The sequence below is a fragment of the Melozone crissalis genome, unplaced genomic scaffold (assembly GCF_028551555.1).
Source record: "Melozone crissalis strain CALT ecotype California unplaced genomic scaffold, PUWL_Pcris_2 ptg000033l_1, whole genome shotgun sequence".
Taxonomy (NCBI): domain Eukaryota; kingdom Metazoa; phylum Chordata; class Aves; order Passeriformes; family Passerellidae; genus Melozone; species Melozone crissalis.
The window spans coordinates 4,864,287-4,880,549 of NW_026535811.1; the positions used below are offsets into that span (position 1 = coordinate 4,864,287).

A 16,263-nucleotide genomic window follows, 5' to 3' on the forward strand; every position below is an offset into this window, starting at 1 on the left:
TTATAATAATTATTTGCTATCTGTTTAATAGTGCTGTTCTCTGTGCCAAAGAAGATGGAACAATTAAAAGACAACCACTGCCTTTGCTTAGTTTGGGGAATAACTATCCCTGATACAATCTTCCAGGAATCCATCCTTAGAGCCTTGCCCATCACTATTTTTAACTGAGTAAATATTAGAGGATTCACTTCTTTTGCCCTGAAAAAACAAGACCTTTGGCCTTAACATATTTTTGGAAAGTGTTTCAGAGAAGGCTGTTGCTCTGCAGCAATGTTTCCTTCCATTAAAATTCCCTCTTAAAATATATGGCCCAAAGGAGGAACACTAGACCTCAAATATACCACAAATATGGACAAGTCTGCCTGCAGGCATTTGGAGGCTGGGAATTTGCCCAAAACATTATCCTTCATGAATTAACCAACTCTCTGTCAGCACAGTTAACAGCCTCAAAAACCCCAATTTACTCTGACATGCCTTTGTCAGGGCAGCTCACTAATAGAATATTGCACTGTTTATCACTGCTTAAGGTTTAATTATTCCCAAGGACTGAAACTGGAGCCTTTATACATGCACATGCAAATAAAAAATGTGTTTGGGAGCCACTATTGCCCAACAAATTCACTTTTAGGTTTCTCTCCTCCTGGCTTCAGCCCACCTCTTCTTTCCCTCATCTGCTGACACAATCTGTGATGGCCAGGGACCAGAAGAGCAGGCAGGGTGACCACAGGAGCTCTGTGCTCAGGACTTTGCTCTGCTTGGCCACTTAAACCTGCCTGTGAACATCAGCAATGAGAAAAAAGAAACCGAGGAAAGAAAACTCAGTGGCAGAAACTCACTATAAGGGTATGCAGATAAAAGAGTTGTCAGCTCTACCACACGTGTGGCCATAATTCCTTGGGATTATCCTTTCTAAGGATAATTCCTTACAAACCTGGCCCTTAAATAATAATCAGATAATGCAAACACAGCCCCTGGTAGAGACAATAACTCCAGAGTGATGCTTAACAGACAGAGAAACCCTTCAAGGCAAGCCCTTTCTTCACCTCCTCATCAAGGCTGGCTGCTTCAATTAAATTTTCCATGTTTTCCTTAGTTTCCTGAAATTGAACTAACTTTCTTTAGTTTCCACTACTGCATGGTGTTACTATTTTATGAAAATGCTCCATCCTTTTGCATCAATGAATTTGCTGCACATGACATCATAACCTCCACCTGTGTAGCCAGAATGATGGAGTGTCCTCACTCAGAGCAATTTGGGCTAAACAGCCCAAATTATAGACCAAGTGCAGCCTAGAAACATTTATTATTATTAGCAGGACTCCTATCAAGTGCTGAATCTTTTGAAAGGCAAATTTTCTCCCACCTGGCAAGCAGAATTTTTGTTTCGTGTCCCTATCAAACCAAAACCAGAACACCTGGGGAACAGAGAGAGCCCTTGGCTTTGCTGACATATTCAGCACCATTATTATCTTAATGACACATAATGGTCTCCATATTCATAACCTTTCACCAAAGGAAAGCCGAGTGTGGCTGTTGGGCTGACCTCATTACCTCAGGCTGTGTGTGCAAAGATGGCCACATGTAGGGTTAATGACAAAGACACAAGAGTTCAACATTCCCAGGGAAAAACACCTCCTTCCCATTCAGGTAATTTCCAGGAAGCAGATTAACATGGAGCCACAACATGGAAAAATTTCTCAGTGTTTTAGAGAGCTAAATTACCATGCACATACTTAGCTATAATCCTTGGCATGCAAAACACTACCAAAAATAAAGGGAAGAATTGGGGTGGAAAATTCCCAAATATACAAGTAATTTCTGGCACTCGGTTTGATCAAGGACTACCACAAATTGTCTTCCAAATCAGGCTGATCACTAACCCAAAACAACCTTTTCCTATACCAGACTTTGGGTTTCAAAGGAAACTAAGCTAACACTGAAATGCAACTCATGATAGAAGTAGTCTCAACTGAACAAAATATAGCTCCAGGAAAAAAATAAAAAAATCCAAAGGTATAAAAAGCATATATCTCACCAGATATGATGCCCCTGAGCCTGGAAGATGCTGCCTCTTCAGCTCCCAAGGGATTCTTTGAGTAGGCCAATGGTTATCACAGGCACTGTAAAGATAGAAGTGTTTACGTGGGGGGGGCTGAAGAGGGCACCAAAGGCAGAAAAATCTTTACATTTAGGATGATCTAGAAAGCAAAACAGATCTTGATCCTTGCTGCAGTGGCTAGATGCAATTGCACCACTGACTAAATTGATTTGCTGCTCCTTTTCTTTTTCCAGGGATTCCTCTGTGAGGGAGAAACTCCCAAGCAAGCAAAGACAGATACTCTGCGCATCTGAGCCCCCATCAGGGGAAAAGAGTGGCTCCCACTTGCAAGGAAAACTCCTCCATCCATTCACCTGCTCCTGCTGCCATGACTGCAACCCAACCACAGAGTAATTCCATCCTCAAAACACCCTGGGAAGCACCAGCCACAGAACTGACAATTTTAACATCCAAACTGCACCGATTAATATGGAGCCAAACCTGATTATGCCCTCATTAATCACTTCAGAGAAGAAAAAAACAACTGAGGGAATTCCCTATTTCTTTTGGCTGTAGACCAGCGCAGTTTCTTGATTGCTGGCTGCCTCCAGTCAAAGATGCAAAAACCTTCTGGCTATTTGTGCATAGCTGCTGGATTGCATTTACACGGGTTACAGTGACAGGTTGTCTGTCTGTACATGTAATTTCACTGAAACAGTGGTACAACAGCCACCTTCAAGCAATGGCTGGGACAAATGATAACTCAGCATGTGGTGAGAAAAAATTGCCTCTGAGCCATGCCTTAGGGGAAGAACTGAGACAGCTCTTGGGAGAACAGACTCAGATCTCCAATTTGGAGTAACCTCAGCCAGCTGGAAAAGCTGCTCAGGGGCTCTGGTGATTCCCATCCCCTTCCATGTACAGAAGCAGCAAAAAACAACTTTCAAATGTTCATATACTCAGAAGACAAAAGGCTGTAATTACAAGGTGCAGAGAAATTTTCTTTTATCTGTTAAACCAGGTGAAGAAAGATACCAAAACCAAGCTTGCTTCACAATCAGCATTTAATTAACAAATAGAGTTTACCTTCCCACCTGATCAACACAATCAGCAGGTGGGCTTAAGAGTATTCATTAGACTCACTGTCTTTAGCAAGAGATGAGACTAAGCCCTGAAAAAAATACTTCATGCTTTTGCAAGTGGCAGTGCAATCTTACAGGACTTCCCCTACAACCATAAGCAGCAGTGTCAGGGGCAGGATTTGCTTATCTTAGAGAATTTTGAGGTGTTTGTTTCAATTTCATACTGCCTGCTAAGGGGGATTTTGAAGGTAGTGATGAAATGGGGAGGGAGGCAAAGTCTCCCCCTCACAAGCAGCACTGTGCTCCACCGTGGCTAAACACATGGGGTACCCTGTTATTTTACAAAAACAAGCACCTTTGCTGTCCCCCTAGAGCTGCCAAGACAGAAAATCACATCTGTGACCAGCTAAGATGGCAATTCCTCCAGCAAACTTCATTCTGAACTTCCCAGGGCTGTATCACAGTAAATACTGATGAATGCAGCTTTTCCCAAATCCAGCAGAGCTGGTGAAAGGAATGCAGGTCCTCTTTGTGCAATGCATCAATCCAGGTTACAGGACTATCTCAGCCTTAATAAAACTCCCATTAAAGTCAGTTGCAGTTGTATGTTCTAACCCAGAGAAAATCCAGATCTACCCTTCCATCAATAAAATGCCAAACTACTCCAACCACTAATAAAATCCAAGGACTGACATGTCCTTCAGGATTCATGGAGCTACACGAAGCGATCCAGGTCTTGCAACAGAAACTCTGCTTAATTTACTGTAGCTGTGAGAAAAAATGCCCCAGTTACATCCAAAGAAGAAAATACAAATTGAAATGTACAACACAGTACAGTGAAACACCTTTAAGTTGTGTAACCTCCTGACTGCTGAGATGTTTTGCAGACAAAGCCCTGAAGGTGGACATCAGTGTTAATCAGAACATCTTGTTTTCTTCACTTAGCCTTGTTTCCTGTGATACCTTAACACCAAGTCCTTCCTGAGAGCTCTCATTCACAGGGTACTTAAGTGTTCTCCTCACCAACCAAACAAGATTACTCACCTCCTTTAAGTTAGGCTCACGTTTGCTGAGGCACAGCCAAAACACACAAATACACACACATATATTCCTGACCAAGGACATGTTTTTCTTTCTTGGGCTGTTTTTACTCCGTAGTCCTAAGTACAGTACCAAAAAATTTTTTAAAAAGGAATTCATTTTGCCAAATATCTTCAGGAATTCCTTATTGAAACAAAACTCACAAATACACTTCAGACCTTTTCCAACTCACACCACTCTGTGATTCTGTGATCTATCAAGTGAAATACCATGAATGAGCAAATGCTGACAACACTGAGCCAGAGGAATTTTTTAATCTACTTGCTGATATAATTTTATAATGTTTCATACCACATAGCCTGCAAAATATCAAAGTCAAGGGGCACCAGTAACTAAAAAGCTTCTATAAAATTAATTTATTTGGTTCAAACTCAAGAAATGTCTGGTTGACACACACAAAGGAAAGCTGAGACAATTACCTTGTACTTCATTCTTAAAAGGAGCACTAAGTGCAACACAAATTAATTTACTTTATTTACCTCATTATTTCTTCAACCTCCTATAGATCATCTCATCCCTATATTTACTTACATACTGATCAACTAATTACCAGGTGGGAGAAATTGAGGTTTGAGTACCAAACCCAAACAGTTGTGGAAATAAAAACTTTCTCTTCCTTTTCAAGGAGCCCGTACTGTCTTTCTTTCATAACTTTATACTTAGAGATGGCTACTTCTAAACAGAGCAGTAGACCATTGAGCATTTTATAAGCAAACTAAATTATGTTTTTCCATTGTTCTTTTCCAATGGGAAGTTCAGTTCTCTGTAGCAAGGGGAAATGATCATTTCCAAAAATGTTTCTCACAGAGGGCAATCCTCATGGCCCTGTTCTGTGGGATTAAGTATGGGTACACTTAGATGGTAAAGCCTTTTCGGCAAGCAAAGCCAACAGTACTGAGGGCTACTGGAAAAAGCTTGATCCTCCTTTCCATAACCTAAACAAAGAAAAAAGTGCTTTCTTTCATTGCAACACCCTGGAAACGGCAAAGCCTGTGAAATTCTGTTTGATCAAAGTGCTGAGGACAACTCTCCATTATTGCACCAACATTTGAAAACCTACAGAAACCACACCTGGATTTCTGAACATCTTTGGAGCCCTGGCTCAGGGCTATTTAAGCAGGAAAAGCAGCCAAAACACCCATTGAAACCATATCAGTATGGCTCCAATTCAGAGGAAAGCATCAGATGTGCTGAATTTCCCTGCTTCCTAGCAATTCTGGTAGCAGAAGTTCCCAAGGATTACTTGGCCAGGTTTTATTCAGCCCCTATGACCAAAGGACATAACCCAAGCAGATCTGGGTTGCAGGCATTTTCAAGGAGGCAAATGGCAAAGAAAAATCTCTTTCAGTGCAGCTAGAAACATCATTCTCCATTTACAATCACCTGTAGAGACAACATGAAAACCACCACTCATCACAGAGAGCATCATCTCTTTGGTGTCCTTACAGCAAGCAACCCACACATTTACAAAAGCACATTGAAATGCTCTGTAGGATCATCCTCAAATTCCCAACTCTCCCAGCTGACCACTGAAATGTGACAGAAAGGAGCCACAGACTTCTCATGTGCTCTTGAAAACCTCCCTTAAGGTGTCTGTTTTCATAGGACATAGAAAGACATTTTTGGTTAATACTTCTACCACCCATCTGTCTATCCTTCTGCCTCTAATCAAGTCTGTAATCAATCCTAAACATTGGCATTTTAGAAAAAATAATACCCTCTTTTGAGGATCCTTTAATTCCTCCATATGTGTACTCCAAAGAAGGTCATGTCCTGTTTTACTTATTTTTTTTCCCCCCAACATTCTTGCTCCGTGTTTTTCTTTACAGGAGACCAAAAGATGGAGATTCTGTACATTTTTGTGGGACAACTACAAAATTGGGCAGGCAGCCATTTCCTCAGCCAATATCAGCAGTGAATTTATAGCTCAGAGAGAACTCTGAAGAGACAGAGGTTTGGGGACAAAGGTTTTGTTTGTTTGTTTTTTTTTCCTGAGACCCGAAAAACTCTTTTGACAAGTTTGCCACAAAGAAAAGGAGAATTTAAAGCCTCATCTGCTCTGGAGGGTCTCTGGTACCATGCTGAGCACTCACCTACACCCCATGAATGAGGTGATCAACTCCAGCTTTGGGACACACCACCAGACCTGCTGAGTGCTCCCTTCAAACTACTGGTAGCCTGTGTTATAAACCACATAATTTTTACTCCACCACTCATTTTCTTACCTTAGTTGTCTTCAGTTTCAATGTGTGTGGATGTAAGGACTAAAATACAAGCCAAACAACATTTTCCCTAGACAGAGACTATGCTACAAGGCTGAAATTGACCTTTTTTTAAAAAAAAAAACAACTTTGAAACGAAGGTTTTCTGACAGGCATTGGTAGGATAATTAGAATTCTGTAAGTGGGACATGTACTGAGCACCAAACACTGAATTTTGGCAAATGATGTATTGACAGAATGCATCCAGCACAGCTTCGTGACAGGCTGAGTGTGGGATGGGACTGAAGGTTGTGTGGCAATATGAAGGCACAGCACAATCACAGAGCTGTCAAAGCCACACATTTAGACACAAAACCCAAGATAAGGCAGCAAACAACCAAAAAACTGTGTATCAGAAACATGGGAGAGAGGAAAACACAAACAACATTAATTAACAAAACCCTAACCCCCAACCCAAAAACGATAAAAAGTTTCTTTTGAGATGTTTCTAGTTGAAATATGTTTGGGAAAATGTTGGAATGAGCCACTGGAAAAAAACATAGTACCAACAAAAAATACTGCGTCTTTTCAATTTGGTACAAGTCCACTTCATTCCACAGATTTTGAGATGTGTTTAAGATCCCATAGGTTTGGTGTTGCATCAGTGATTGTTCATAATGAAATTCCAGGCAGTAGCAAAAAAAGATTTCATGATAGTACCACCCAAAATATGGATATGCTGGCTTTCTTTGAGCAGATTTATTGATAGGAATGTTGAGTATGGGTTAAAACAGAGTTGTCTGGCTCACCTGTGCATGCTAAAATGTCAGGTGACAGAGCACAGGTTATGCTATTTCTTGAATCTCTCTTAAGAAATTAATCTAATTCTAGCCTTTGCTGGATTTTTCAAAATATTTGTCATGTGCTACAGCTCTATGACACTATCAGCTGTTTTTAAAAGTGTATTCCCTGCTTTCATATCCCATCTATCTCCTTGAGGAATAATATTTTGATGGTTTTAGGAACACGTTTGATGTTGTTTGGACTGGGAGATTTGTGCCCTTCAAAGCACAGCATGACACACTGGACAAAGCACTTGACTGGCATCACCTCCAGTTTGGTGCTGTCACAGGAATCATTTTTCTTTTTTTGTGCTTCATTTTGTCAGAGTGACAAAAGGGAAAATGACGCCAAAGTCCTATGCAAAGAGCTTGGAGATAGACTCAGAAAAAGCAGTGCCTAGCAGCTTGATCATAAAGCCATTTCACACTACAGAAAGAAAGTATCTTTTAAAGATTTCATTAAAAATAAGTACCAAGAAATCCACCTGACACCTTGCAGCTAACACAGGGTGGAAAGTAATTCAGAATCATCACCTATTTTCTGCAGGTAGATAACCTGAGGCTGGGAGAGATGATCTCCCAGATCAAGTTGGAGTCCAATACCATATAAACAGGCAATCTTTGTACAGGAAATCTTACAAACTCCAAGGTATTCACTGTAACAACCCTTGATTTGGGACTAAAAGAGAGTTTGATATAATATCTCAAACTGTTGCTTTCATAGTTGCCCCAGAAATAATACTGATTAGAGCTGTTCAGTTTTATGGGTTTTTTATGCCAGAAGCAGATAAAGAAAGCAAAACATGGCAGAAAAACCAAGTTTAAAAGAAGACTTTGGAACAATGTATTTGAAGAATCACCTTTGAAATGCAGGATACAACTGTGTCAGAGGTGGAACAAGCCATGAATAATGGGGTTTTTTTTCCCCGGCTATTTGAGGAACAGGATAAAATAAAAGAAACAGATGAGCTGTTGAAATTCTCCTGCTTTGAACAGAAGGATGCCACCTGTGGGTCACCCAGTGATCCGTGCCCCAGGCATCAGACAGACCTGGGCTCAAGCAGCCTCTCCCTTCAGGAGATGGGAAATGCTGAAGAGATTCACACCCAAGAAGGTGCTTCCACCCAGTGGAGCTGCTCCTCACCTCTGGGAGACAGGGAGGGCACACACCCAGCCTGGACGCTGCAGCTCAGACTCCCAGAACCCAGCTCAGAATTCAATTTTATGCATCCATAAAAGAGAAGGAATCCCAAGCACAGAAAGAAACTTCTGCTACAGCAACGAGAACACAGCATATGCCATCTTTTGCTCTTCAAAGGAGACAATTTTGGTTAAAAACTGATGTAAGACAGAAGATATGAATCCCCTGCTAAGCTTACAATTAGTGCCTTGCTGTTTTGTGCAGCTGAACAGAACTATATCTTTGGATGAATTTTTTTGGAACACTTTTAATGACTTTGGCTGCCTGTATTGAGCTGCTGCAACATTTGATTTCCAGGGTAATGACAGCCAGGTCTAAAATATCCTAATCAGACATCCAAGAATCAAGGCCTTTCAAAAATAACTTGGAAAAAAACCCTGCCCTTTCTTTTGGCATCTTCTCTTTGACACAAAGTGTGTCCACTTGCCAACTGAAGGAGAAATATGAAAGAACAAACAGGCCCTTGACCTATAGCCAGACTATTGTTATGCATTCCATGACTGTGTGACAGTGTAAAACATGGATTTAACAAGACTGGCTGGCAGCTCTCTATTATGCATGCACACTCATTCTCATGGTGATTTTTATGAGGTTTTTTTTTTTGTTCAGCTGGTCCATTTTACTCTAGAAGAATGCTGGGGTTACATGAAAACTCACCAGTTTCTGTGCAGAGTTTTCCCCCCTGCCAACAGTGACAAGTCAAAATAAGTAGGTCTGAAATATTTCTCTATTAGAATTAATTTATGCTGCACTGATTGACACAGCATTCAACTGGAATCAATCCAAAGCATCAGGCATACCAAGACGTGTCATGAAAATGCCCTGCATTTATGTCCTACACACTCACACAGGATTCAGAGACATGAAATAGCCTAGGGCACTGGACATGCAGCCAGCTGGTGTATTATGGCCAGAGGTTATTGCTAAAAACAGTAAACAGCCAGAAAACCAGAGAGTCTGCCAGACCTGAGGGCTACAACTGAACAGGAGAGAAGCTTCATCATTGTTTCAGCAGGGCCAAAAAAATCAGCATCTGTTTATTACACGCTGACTTTCACTTTTCTTAGAAATCACTAGAATGGCCTCATTCCTTGATTTAGAAGAATCACAAACACTTATTCCAACCATATTTTTAACGTCTTTTTATATGTATATAAAGAGTCTGGTCTCCAATAAAATCTATTATTAAATCTAAATTCTGTGGTGTTTCATAGGCAAACTGTTTCATGATCTGATCCAAAAGTCACTGAAGATTTTCCATTGGGCTCTTCATTGTGTGGCTACTGAAAATAAGTGCTGCTAAATGACATCCTGACATCTTTACTTCTGTAAAGCATCCAGAACCACCCATGTCATGGAATAAAGCTCAAGGACTTCCCTGCTCTGTGGAACTTCAGACTCCAGCTTTATTAACCTGACAACAGCTCCTTGGAGGACTTCTTTCCATTGGAAGTTAGGAAAATAAATGTAAAATATATATGCTCGCACATCATAAAAGTGAGGGTTTGTTTCATTTTAGACTATGAGATTAAAAAAAATTACAGTATGAAAAATAAAATGGAACTTACAAACCCCTAAACAACAAAGGGTTGTGCACTATGGAGCTGTTTCTGGTCAGCTTCTCTCATCAAAAGGAAGAAGGCATCAAAAATTACGAAGTCAGCATCTCTGATATTTGTAAATGTCTCTGGTACCCTTTTTGAAGCAGTAGTTTTATATGTTAGTGTTATTTTCCAGGAAAAGACCTCAAAATCTTGTCAGGTAACTAGCCCACTAGTCATGAATCAGGTTTCTAATTTGCCCTCTCCCATTTCAAGTGTAAATTAAGACTAAATCTTCATGCTCACTGTGCTTTAGTCTTGGTAATCCAAGTGATACTTCCAATGAGCTTTAGCACAAAACTCACCTTTGGAAAGATCTTGGAGACCTTTCAGATGAAATGTTTTCACCCATGATTAATTATTAGGGACACTTCACCAAATGTAAAATCTCATTTGAACATGAGGTTATTCTTACTTATAAGCAACCTTTATTTTTTTCCAATCAGCACACTAATATTGTACTTGAAGGAGTGGGATCATCTTTAACTTCTGATTCCCAAATTTCTGAGGATATTTCCCAAGTGTCCCAACAAAAATCTCCATTATGTTGCACACTAAACATTGCACCTGACAACTTTCCCCAAATTAACAATAACATGTGTCAGTATTGAACAGTTTTACCCCAAAACCAGCAGAATTTCTGTTTATGTATAAATGCTAACAGTTCAAAGAGAAGGAAAGCACAATTTCAACAGATAATTATACCTCAGTTTACTACAGTGATGGTCTGCTCAAGAGAAACTTTGATTCTCTGCTTGTACAATGAGCTATCACTTAAAATTTCCATCCTCAAGGTACAACGACAGTTTTTCTTTCTTCTCTGCTTTTAAGAAAATTCATGCTGTGAGGGTGCCAAGTGAGAACTTCCTGCACTGTAAGAAAAGGTCTCTCTCGAAAAATGAGTTCTTGCTTAAGTGAATTCACTTTGTACAGCACAAAACTCCCAACAGGCAATAGAGCACTTTCAAACTCCAGGGGCATGAAAGGGTTATAACCATCATAACCATCCCAGGGTTGTAATTGTGGCTCCATCTCTGTGTATTATACTGAACCCAAGACAATAAAATCACCCTCCTGGCAGGAAGGACAGGACTGTCCCATGGCTGAAGGAGGATTCATCACTGCTCTACGTGCACAGAAAACAGAACCTAACTGGACACAACAGAAACAGCACCAGGAATTCACAGGGTAAAACAGCAAAAGGCACACTCAGAGAGGATGAAGCCATTCTCTCACTCCCCTGGCCCTGCAGCCCTGGCAGATGAAATATGGCACACAAGCTGGCCAGCAGAGTAAAAATTAACATGTTTCTTGGTCTCAGAGCTCAAGAATTGCATTCCAGGAGACCTCTCTGCTTGGTGGCTGCTGCTGGCCAGTCCTGCTCCTCCAGGGCCATTCCCTTCAATGCCAAGGAAGGGCAACCCAACCTTTTGTTCAGTCACACCCAAAACACCACCATCATTGCAGCCACCAGCCACACATTTCAAACATTTGAGTCCAAGTCATTCGCCAGAGAATAAAGAGGAAAATCTGAAGGGAACGGTGGCTCTGCCAAATTGTAGGCAGTACTTTACTCATTAGATAACCCTTTCTCTCAGATCTCTTTGTTATTGCATCTGGGGGAAAGGAAAAAAAAAAAAACATTTAGGCAGCTTTAGTAGTACAATTCTGCTTCTGCTATCTTGGAGATGTTAATGTCACACATAAATCTCCATGTTTTACTAATGACATCATATATCTTCCCAGGCATTTCTAATTCACCCCTTGTTGTGCTATCTATGTACTTTATCACACAGAGTTACTCTCTGTCAGTTATTAATATTAAGACACTGTGCCTTGTCTTTTGTAGGAAAGTACATGCCCTTATCTAAATTGCTGAGACTAATAACTTGAAATATTGTCCCTGCAAACATACTTGAATGGTCTATATTCAGATAACCAGAGCTTTCATTTCTCCTTCTCCCCTTCCCTCCCAGCAAGTGAACATAAATTAAGTCTCCACAGGAGTTAACCCATGAATAATGTGCTTTCCCAGTTTGGAGGCAGGGAAGGATGCTGTCCTTCGATCACATCCCACACCAGGCAGGGCTCCCAGGGGTGGCACAGTCCTCTTATTCCCCAGCAAACCCTTCCCTGCAGAAACATGAGCTGGGAAACTGAGCTGCTTTCCCCCTGGAAGCTTCTTCTTTGCAAGTAAACACTTTTGTGCACAGTCCCTGCTGCTTAATCCCTCTGGTGGGCTCTGTGCCTTGGAACTTGGATACCTGACAGCTAAATTGTTATCAACTGATAGCTGGCCTAAGGATGCCCCCTCTGCTTATTATTTCTTTGATCCAGATAAGCACTTGGTTGTTTAATCAGTCACAAAGCTAAAGCAGAGAGAGAGAACATTGAAAAGCCTTACAACTCCACGTACTTAATTTAGCCTAGAAGTAATTTCTGGACAGAAAGGGAAAATTTAATTAACTCTTGTCTATAAAAATGCATAGTAAGATGTGTAGCAAGATCTTATACATTCCTTTGAAGTTTGTCATACATTCCTGAATACCTTTGACAGCCTAAGAAGTTGTGTCTGCTTCTGATTAGATAATTGAAATAAATCTACACCAAATAAATTCAGATCTCTTAAAATAAACTGCAGAGGTACATGAACTTTGTAAAATGCATGCAGTGCTTCAACCAAAAGGCATTTCTGAAAAAATCAGCTATCATGAAGGAATTTATTTCTCTATTATTTTTTTTTCATGCATGGGGTGTGCAGCTAGTGTCCAGATTTTAATCCAGATTTAATTCTAGTCACTACCAAATATTGTTACATGGACTGCAAACCACTGCAGCAGGGGAAATCCTATCTTTTACACTTAGTACTTTCTCCATTTCACACCTAACAGTTAAATGCTCATTAAAAATGACAGATAACACAGTGTCAGCCACTTGGAGTAAGTGACTCCAAGTCCAGCAAATATCTGCCTGCTATTTCAACTTGAGACAGCTCTGTCAAAGCACTGAACTTATAGAGAGGTCCATTTCAATTCACTGCTCCCAAACCAACAAACCATCAACCAATCCAGGTTGCAATACTGTTTTGGCCAGACTACAAAGCCTGGAAAGGTGTGTGTGTACATATATATGTAATAATATATACTACAATGCAATACAATACATAGACCCAGACATATTACATAAAATGGAAGGTGGCAATAAAATTGCATGTATTACCTGGCAAGCAGAACAAGGAGAACTTGAGAGTACAACTGGGTAATAAGTGGTTAAAGCTACCTGAGACTCAAACAGAGCACACAGACATCAAAACTGGGAGTGACCACACACACCTGAGTCATGCTGAGCAGATGGATCTTATCACACTTATCAATCAGGCAGCCCTGCCAATCATTGTGCAATGCCCTGCTGAAACCACAAAGAGGATGACACACATGGGATCATCTTGATAAAAATCCTCATAAACAGTTTACAGCACCATGACCAAACAGACACAAGAGCATGCTGCACTTCCAGCTGTGTGACAGAGATCTTGCTAAAATGCTGAGATGCTATCACACTCCATGCAGCCAGGAACTTTTTTGGCAACACATTCTGCAGCTCACAGCCATGGGGAGAGAATATTCCCCTTGTCCTTGATCCTGGGACCCTGCCAGATCCAAAAGCAGGCAAAGAGGGCAGGTTTGGGCAGTGGGATAGCTCAGAGCGAGGGCTGCAATCACTCAGCCATCTCTCTGCAGGTCCAGCCCAAAGCACAAGTGGTGATGACAGGACAAACACACTTGTAGGATATCCCAGGCCACCAGCCCTGCATGAAGGTACATGAAGTCATGGAGGTGCTGAAGTGCCTGACATTTACAGGGAGACATCTGAAAATGGTGATGAAAGATGCAGCAGAGAAGCCTTTGCAAGCACTCATTTGGAAATGTAACTTTGAGTCACGAAAGAGCAAATCACAAATGTGTCCTGGAATCCTACTGGGAAGTCAGGACTCAAACTCATGGGCAGAGAAAATGGAAGCAAAAGTACTGAATACACAAAAAAGATGAAAAACTCTACATTAGATTTGGGTCCGTCTCAAACTAACCCAAGTATTCAGGTGAAAATTTCCTTCTAAAAGCTCATGTGATGGCAGATCCACCTTCTGTCATTTTCCATGAGGTTCACACTGAGCCAGTTAATCACAGTCAGAGCACAAGTCTGATACTTTGCCATGATGTGTCCAGGACATCAACTCTGGAACACTGACCTGGGGCCAGAGTAGTAGAAACAGATTAAGCATTTTATCCTGTACATATTTTAATGCTTTTCAATTAAAAAAAAAAAAAAAAAAAAAAAAAGAAAACCAAACCAAAAAAAAAAAATAAAACACCCACCATGCTCCTAAATTTCACAAAAACCAACAATTTTTTTTCTGTGCTTACCAAAAGAATTTTAAAAAGACATGGAACTACAACCAGGCCTATCACAGAAGACAGCAAGTCGATACTGCCTACAAACACTTTACAGAAAAATACAAGACAAACCTTTGTTTCTAAAACACTGATGATAAGTAGGAAGATAGTGTGGATAGCGATCAAAAACTTCTGGAGAGCAGAGAATTATACAAAATATACCTGTAATATCATATGTTGCATGTACATTTTTCACTTGCACTACTTTTTCCCCCTCAGGACTTTAAAGTGTAGTTATTTGCTTTTGGGGCATTGAAACACATGGGGAAGGGGGTGGGGGTGGATTTTCCAATCACTTTTTATACCATCAGATATGTGAAGTGTCCATGCTAAACAGGAAAAAATTATTTTCCACCAGATGGAGCAGTGCCACAATTAACAAAATTGCTGCTACTAGTCTAAAATACACTGAATAACATCACACCTAAATGAAAATACAGCAGCCTTCAAAACCTGTGGTAAACAGTTTATCACCTCCAGCAGTGCCCAGAGCTGGTATTCCTGATTTCATTCCATGACAGTATCATTACAATTACCTATAAATCTTCTGTTCATCCCTTCCTACCCTTTTTCACAGCTTTATTTCAGACTGGTTCTTCAAAAACCTGCCCCCATCTTCCTTGTTTCTGTCTGTCCTTTCTATCACTCCTGACAGCTCTGCCCTCCTTCCTCTCTCTCATCTCAAACTTGCAGACCCAATGCCATCTTCATTTCTTCCCCTCACATTTCCTCCCAGTTTCAAGTCTCTTGCTAAATTCTGTCATTTCTCATAATTCTTTTCTCTTAGCCCTCCTCAGGAATATTAATGCAAACCTGGGGGGGGAAGAAAACCCACAAAAATAATAATAAAAAGACCCTAAACCACAGAACTCACGAAATTTTCTGATTTTCTGATTCTTCATAATATCTGCTTTACTTGGCAACCTTTCCAGTTACTTGACTTTATAAATGCCAAAAAAAAAAAAAAAAAATCAGCCTTCCCTTTCACACCCATTTTCTTACAGTATAACACTTCAAAAAAATACCAAAATAGTCATCCACCCTGGCTGGTGGATGTACAGAGTAAGCATGTAAACATTCTAAAGGAATGGGGCTTAGTTTCTAATTCAGGTCCACGCTGTCTTATAAAACTGTTCGTCAGCTGTCACTAATTTGATCTCTTGAGAAATGCCTAACGGAAGATAGTATTTCTTTATTCCTAAAGCTCTAAAAACAAACCTAACATGGAAGGTACAGATAACTCAAAGTAAATTCATTCCATTCTGCATAGGTTTATATATAAAGCAAGCATTAAACAACATTTTCTTGTTCTGTTCTGTCACTGAGGTTCCTGCTGTCTACTGACACATTCAGTGACCCAAGAACACATTTAGTAGCTATATCATTATTAGTCATCAAAACAGTTCACTCTCCTTCTGGAGATGCAGCAGAGCAATGCATCTCACTTACATCACCTCATTTTTCTCCAGTGGATGTGTGTTTTTAATGTGAAGTTCAACCTGAAATAAATTCCAACCTGAAAGAATTGGAATTCAGAAAAGAAAGAACCCATGCAGGAAAAGCCTCTAGAGTGTGTGCCTTGCTGGTTATCCCCAGTCTCTGGTTCCTTAATGCATGGGACCTCAAAAACCATTTTGCAATAGTCCAACAACAGCTTTCACATCTAGTGCGTAGCACCTCATTTTCCACACATTTTATTTTGCGTTTCTTGTCTTTGCAGACATCTCTGATCACTTTTCTGTG

The 16,263-nt window shown here is 40.4% G+C and overlaps 1 protein-coding gene across 5 annotated transcripts in view; it reads right to left on the bottom strand.

Annotated features, from left to right (window-relative positions):
* The window catches only part of CALD1 (caldesmon 1), a 162,703-nt gene that overhangs the window by 126,081 nt on the left and 20,359 nt on the right, over window positions 1-16,263 (bottom strand). For all 5 annotated transcript variants that reach the window (XM_054282118.1, XM_054282121.1, XM_054282116.1 and 2 more), the window contains exon 2: window positions 2,036-2,120. The gene's annotated coding sequence lies outside the window, so the exon portion shown is untranslated. The remainder of the gene's footprint in view (window positions 1-2,035; window positions 2,121-16,263) is intronic.